This window comes from Spermophilus citellus (genome assembly GCF_964194105.1).
Source record: "Spermophilus citellus genome assembly, contig: SCAFFOLD_113, whole genome shotgun sequence".
NCBI classification, from domain to species: domain Eukaryota; kingdom Metazoa; phylum Chordata; class Mammalia; order Rodentia; family Sciuridae; genus Spermophilus; species Spermophilus citellus.
In genome coordinates, this window is record NW_027672919.1 from 826,921 (window position 1) to 834,398 (window position 7,478).

At 35.8% G+C, this 7,478-nt stretch overlaps 1 pseudogene across 1 annotated transcript; it reads right to left on the reverse strand.

Annotated features, from left to right (window-relative positions):
- Window positions 1-2,252: 2,252 nt before the first annotated feature.
- On the reverse strand, window positions 2,253-3,069 carry LOC308640352 (large ribosomal subunit protein uL30-like; annotated as a pseudogene). The gene is made up of 2 exons: window positions 2,862-3,069; window positions 2,253-2,742 (listed from the first exon to the last, which is right to left on the reverse strand). The product of its transcript is annotated as a large ribosomal subunit protein uL30-like (transcript).
- Window positions 3,070-7,478: the final 4,409 nt, after the last annotated feature.

A 7,478-nucleotide genomic window follows, 5' to 3' on the forward strand; every position in this document is an offset into this window, starting at 1 on the left:
TCCCTGGTCTGTGTTCTCTTCTGCCGCATAACTATGACCACAGGCCAGCTAATAGACTCTTCAGAGAGACTCATAGAGGTGGTGGTCCCAAAGAGACAAAAACTTTCTGTAGATTTCTACACCAGCAGTCTTTGTGGTCCCATTAAAACAGCCTGACTTCCAGATTTCTTTCAAGCTTGGACTCCTTTGTCTGCATTAAGACTTGTCAGTGATTCTGCAATTGTCCCTTTTCAGATTTTTTACTTCTCTTTCTCCTTCCACAAGTGTGAAGACTAATTCCTATGATAAATTTCCTTATTCAACTCACTCACAGTGGTTCTGCTTCCCAGATGAAACTCTGTCTGCCAATAGCTTAAGCCTGTGACTGAGTTGCTTCAGGGCCTGCACTGAGACAGTGGCTTGGGAGCAGCAGTGACCCGGCAAATAGCTCAGAGGCCTGGAGAAATGGGATGTCAACATAACTGAAACAGGGATCCATCATAGGATTCCATGCAGAGGAGTGAAGTTATTTGACTCCTTTTTAGAAGAGTCACTCTGGCTCCTGTGTTGAAAAAGGACTCTAGGTGAGCAAGCATGAGATTAGAGAGGAGGCTGTTCCTTCAGCCCAGTTAGTGATAAAGGTGGTGTTAGAGCCAGGTGGTAGAGTGGCTATGGTAAGAAGTAGTAGAAATTCAGCATGCATCTGAAGGTATAGCCAATTGGGTTTTCTGATGCATTAGATTTCTGATGGTTTAGATCATGCTGATAGGTATTTGCATGAGTTATGATGAAGACATTTTCATTCTACTATTAACTTAGTGAGATTGAAGAGAGGAAATGTAGAGCCCTCCTGCCTCAGCTACCATGTAATGTTGATCACTGTCAAAGATCCTAATACCTGGGAGTGACCATTACAGTGTTCCATTTCCTGGGATTGTCACACACACACACACACACACACACACACACACACTCTCTCTCTCTCTCTCTCTCTCTCTCTCTCTCTCTCTCTCTCTGTCTGTCTCTCTCTTCTCTATCTATCATACATTTAATCCACACGGAAAAAGGAATGTTTGGGCATACACATGATAAATTCTTTAAAAACACCAAAGTATAATATGAAGTTTCCCCCAAAGATTGCTGAATAAAATTAGTAAAGTAGAACCTACTGCTTCCCTTTCCCATGGAAAGACCAGACTTTCATGTTAGTAAACTCAAACCTAGAACATACTTACTCAGCTCCCAGACCCTTCAGAGAACCAAACTGTTAAAATTCCCTTGTTATATTAATCCTCTTAGAAAACATTAGCATAATGATAGATGCTTTTCTAACCTGAGGCAAGTCAGATCTTTCCTCTCATGCCTTGGAAAGGTTATTTCCATATATTTATCTGCAAACTCTTTACTACTACTTTGAGAAATGGGTCATATACCAGAGGTGTAGTGAGATAATTTAGGTGGTTCCCAGACAGGGCATTTTGAAGACACTGAATCAGAATGAGAAAAATATCTCTTTTCAATTATCTTTCTTTTGTTGTGTTGACCTACAGAAGCAAGTCTCAGTTTAGTGTTTATATTTGTAACACCTTTCTAACACTTGGTTGGTTGTCTCCCATTTTCACAAACAATAAGCAGATCCCAGGTTCAGAGGCATTGATCAGAACAGAGTGTTTCCAGAATTTAATAAAATTTTTTGTTTGTTGGTTTTCACAGCATTTTTAAGGTTATTTTCTATTTGCAGCTTTTGATATGGTTGTAATACAAAATATATTTTTAAATGAATTCATTTCCAATTTTTTAAAAGGAAGTCTAATTAAAACATGTTAGGAAAGTAATATTTTAGATGGTATATAGATATGGCAGAAAAAAATGTGAAAGTCTTAAGAGAAAACTAAAGTTGAGGAAAAGTGGTAAATTAGAAAGAGCAAAGTCAGAAAGACTGAGGTTGTGAACCCACTACCAATTCCTACTTGTTTGACTCTGAACATGTTTCTGAACCTGTTAAAATTCCAGGTTCTTCCTTTATAAAAGAATTGGGAAAGACTTTTAAAACCTAGTAAGGTAATCATAAGAGTGGTTACAGTAAAAAGAAAATACCTCCTACATAGAAAGCTCTAGACAAAAGTTGCTTGGGTTGGCACCCACTCTCCCTCTCTCCCTCCCTCCTACCCACCCACCCTGCTTCCTTCCTTCCTTTCTTCCTCTTTCTTTCCTTCCTTCCCTCCTTCCTTCCTTTTTTCCTCTCTTTCTTTCTTTCTTCCTTTTTCTTTCCCTTAGTTCATCCTTCTAATAAGCCTGTTGATTGTGTCTTCCCTGTTGCTAGCATTTTCACTTTCCACAAAATGGGTGGTGTTTTTCTTCATCCCACCTCATGGAGAAGATAATTTGAAAGGCCACAGGAAGTTATTTACTTCTTTCAAGTGTTTTTTAACAGTGTAGTGCTCATGAATCAGATCCTCCAGGAAGATGATGCCATATACCAACAGACAGAACAATCAAAGTGTTATCTGTTAAAGCAATTTTTTTCTTATTGATTTTGCCATATTCACACTTATAGATTAGTTCATTCACTGACTTCAGGTTCAAGCACCCCCATGCAATATATGGTTCCACAATGCTGCAGCATGTTATTGAAGCCTTGTTGAGCTTAACAAAGGTGCCATTGAAGATCTGGCAAAGGGAAAGAAGCTGGAACAATTTATAAATCTTTGGACTCACACTACTAATACTTCTGTTCCTGATTACAAGTGTTAATTTGGGTACATATAAGTTTCAGCTTTTCTTTTTTAAAAAAAAAAATTATTTTTTTCATTATTTCTTACATACATCACAATAGAGGAGTGCATTACATTCATCATTTTTTGCAATGCAATTATTAATACACCTTTATACCACAATTTATCAGCTTTTTTTGATATCCTAGCCATTCTGATCTTAGTTATGTCCACCTGCTTATATTCCTTGAGATAGTGCTTGGCTTTGCCTTTTAAAGCATCATTTGGGCAAATGTTTTCTCAGATACTTTACCTTCACCTCTGCAAAATTCCTTCCCTTTTTCTTGAGGTTGCTTGAGGGTTTTCTCTTCCTCATCCTCCATGGTTCAGTCAGGAAAGAGCTATTTGGGTTATCTTTATTTTCCAAAGTTCATCCTTCTTGAGGTGAAACACAAAGTGTCATGATCCTCGTGAAACTATTCCTGATTCCTGCCAAGAATGTGACCACTAATCCCATAGAACTACTTCCAGCACTCTTCCTACATTCTGCTTTCCTTACCGGCAGTTTTAGACTTGCCTTATTCCTTCCACTTGATTATAAGCCTCATAAAGGCAGCTCTTTGTCTAAAATCTGTGGATTTTAGACTAATTGTGAATGATTAATACATATTTGAATAGCTTAATTCAATCATTTATTCAGTGATAAATTTGTGCCCACTACAAGAATCTTAAACCAACCTACCTTCTGAAAACCACATCAGTCAACAGTCTGAGAATCCACACGCACACAAATACTATCCAGAGAGCCCCTGTCTCATATATAGTGTGACTTATGCTTTTTCAAATTTATATAGGATTACTAAAATACAATTAATTGATTGATAAAATATAATTCACTTAAATATATGACTAAGTTGATAGTAAATTTAGGTTACTGCATTTTTTCTCAATCAATAGATTCTTTCAAGAATGGGTCCAAAATTTTTTTTTGTTTTTATATTTGAATCTTTGCAAATTTTGGAAAACAATGGGTTAAATAACACTCAAAAGTATTATGAGGCTGGGGTTGTGGTTCAGTGGCAGAGTGCTTGCTTAACACATGTGAGGCATTGAGTTAGATCCTCAGTACCACATTAAAAAAACAAATGAATAAATAAAATAAAGTTATAAAAAAAGAATTTAAAAAGGTATTATAGTGGTCTTGGCTTATACCCTCAAAGTTAATGTCAAGATATGTTTAAGCTGATAAAACTCTTGAGATTGTACCATAATATCAAACTAGTTCTAGAGATCTAAGTATGTTTTGCCTCATATGAGTATAAAGAGGTTACATACTAACATATATGTATATCAATAAATACTAAAAGCATTATATATTGTTATACAAATTGTATGTAACATTATTCAGCTATAATATTTCAAGTTTAATTTCTCATTTTATCATATGGCCACTTGAAGAAATACATAGATAAGAGTTCCATTTGTCATATGGGAAAGCTGAGGCAGTGAAATGTGATTTGCTCATGGACACACTAATTAATGGAAGTTCTAGAACTCTGTTCTCTTGGCCTCAAATATTTCCTCATCCATGGCACTAGGCTACATTAAGATCTGGGTGAATGGAGTTTCATATATCACATGCATAAATATTCCAAGTTATAAACCAAAAAGATTTTAAAAAACTTGAACTACTCAATAAAATATGTTCTATCTGCTACCTTGACAACTGATTTTTTTAATGATCTGGAGAAGATTCAGAATTTTCACATTGCTTATAGTTCTAACCAGATGACTTGGCAGTGTGGGATTATATGGCCCTGGCTCCAACTTGGTTCCTATACCTCTACTCTCCCTGCTTCCTGCTCTAATCTATCACAGAAGGGGAGGGACTTAATACTCACATATCCAGCCAGGGACAATCCACCTGCCATAGACAACCTCTGTCTACACTGTTCTCAAACAGCTGCTCCTTGGCATCAGAGTCCTAGGTGTCCAGTGATCTCCCTATCCAATGCAATCCATACAAAAACTCCAATGATATTCTTTACATTAATAGAAAAAAAATCCTAAAATTCATATTGAACCACAAAATCCCTAAATAGCCAGAGTAATCTTGAGTAAGAAGAACAAAACTGAAGGTATCACACTACAAAGCTCCTGTTATGGTTTGGATGTGAGGGGTCCCCCAAAGGCTCACATGTAAGGCAATGCAAGAAGGTTTGGAGGAGAAATAATTGGGCTATAATCTTAACTTAATCAGTGAATTAATCCCTGGTGGGATTAATTGGGTGGTGACTGGAGGCAGGTGGGGTGTGGCTGGAGGAAGTGGTTCATTGGAGGCATGGCTATAGGAAACAAGAAAGTAAAACCAATAAATAGAGGAAAATATCATTTTTAAAGAAAAATAAAATTAACAGCAAAATATAAGTGGTTGAGTAACCTTAAACAAAAAAATTAGAGAAAGCACAAATACACAGAACAAGAAATAATAAAAGTGGGAAATAATCAATTATGCAGGAAAAAGCAAAATAATCATAAGAAATTCTGCTTGCCCCTATTATAGATAACTTTATTATGTTTGGAAACAGGAACAAAAGGGTGAATAGACTTTGAAAAGAAGTTACATTCTCTGTTTTACCAATAAGGATATCTTACTAATGATTCCATAACCAAGAAAATATGACTTGGAAAAATTGACTCCAGATCAATCACCACAGAAGAAACAAAGCTGCAAAAACTTAATTCTCTTTCCCTTGACAAATACATCAGACTCAGAAGTTTTTCTGGAAATTCATAGGAAAACAGATAATTCCCAAGTTATTTAAAGTGTTTCAGAGTAAATGAAAAGAAAACCTTAGCTAGGCAAGGTGGTTTACCCCTGTAATCTCAGTTACTTGGGAGGCTGAGGCAGAAGGATCACAAGTTCAAGGCCACCTTGGGCAAATTAGCAAGAGCCTGTCCCAGAATAAAAAATAAAAAGGTTTGGGGTTATAGGTCAGTGATAGAATGTTTGCCTAACATATATAAGCCTTTGGGTTCAATCCCCAGTACCAAAAATCAAACAAACAACAAAAAAAGAAAAATAAGAAAATTTTAATGAGCCCCAATTGCTGCATTAAAAACTTCACAGGGCTGGGGATGTACCTCAGTGATAGAGCACTTGCCTGATATAAGCAAGACCCTTGCACTGCAAAACAAAAGAAAATCCTCTCAAATTAATGTCACTATGACTATGGATTCAAAGTTCTTAAACAAACAATAATAACAACAACAAACCCTGCAATTATAATTTAGTAGCACAGTCAAATCAATAGACCAGACCAAGTAAGGTTAATTCTCACCTCCCAATTATCCTCCCTCCCCCACTAACTAGGAGACAAACCTTCAATACATGAGTCTTGGGAGACATTCCAGATCCAAGCCATAACATTTGGTTTCATTCTTTTTCAGGAAGTAAAAATATACTTTTTCTTTTAAATATATAAAATATATATTTATATTTAAATATAACTTCTATATGGCAAGAGAAATAGATGAATGTCAATTTCATTTAAAAATAAACTATAATTTGGTTTTCTAGAATGGGAGTTTTAAATCATAGTACTATAAAATATAGACATTCTACAAAATACTATAAAATATAGTCTTATTTTCTTAGTTACAAAAGCTCTGTTTGTCAGAAAATGCACACTTCTGTTCACAGAAACAGATGGTATGTAATATTTGACCTTCTCAGAGAAGACAGAATAGAGAAGAACATGAGCAAGAGTATAAACATATAAATTTTGAAATGCTACAGGTGAATACACAATTTCTGGTTAAGAATGCTTTTAAAATAAGAGTATGCTTCTCATCAATTAGCAGGCCTCAGACTCTCCAGTGGACCTAAAAGAGGAGGCAGCTTGAGATAAAGGAAATCTTTCATCAGAGTAGTATCTCATTCACACCTCTTATGGAAAAAAGGAGGAAGAGAAGACATTTTTATTGAGGTAATGAAGTCAAACTCTGGCTATCAGTTTGAATGTGTAGTAGACAGAGCTATTAACCCGTCTACATGTAGTAGACACACATTGTGTTGACTGTCCAGATCATAGTGATTCTCCATATATCTGTATTTGTCCTACTCATCCTACCTCTCATTTGGTGAAATGTTGATTTCCTCAAAATATACGTGTAACAGGATGGTACCTCCTACTGAGATCCAGCCTTGATCTGAATGGGAGGTGCCATCCTGTTACAAGTATAATCCCATCTCCCAAAATAAAATACATACTACCCAAAAAAGGTCAATTATATTACACTTTCTCAGCCATTGTGGTTGGTCCAATGACTACTGTATGATTAGTCTATGCTTGTCAGTGTCCTTTCAAGAGATATTTCCAAATGGGGGCCAGGAAAAGCACTTCCCTCTCTGTTTGTTAAAGATTATTTTTGGTTCATCAGAGGCCATGTTTTCAGTCTTATGTAGAAAGCAGACCCCAAAATAATAAAACTAAAAATTGTAGAGAAGCAGATCCAAGATATGCAAAGTGGAAGAGAAGAAAAATAAACTGAAATGACCACTTCACACTCATCAGGATGGCTACTATTTAAAAAAAAAGAAAAGAATAAGCATTAGTAAGAATGTAAAGAAACTGGAACCTTTGTGTATGGTTGGTGAAAATGTAAAATAGTGTAGTCACTGTGGAAAACAATGATGTTTCCTCAAAAATTAAAAGTAAAATTCCCATATGATCTACAATTCTACTTCTGGAGTAGAATGGAGTAGAATCCTGGAGAATATCT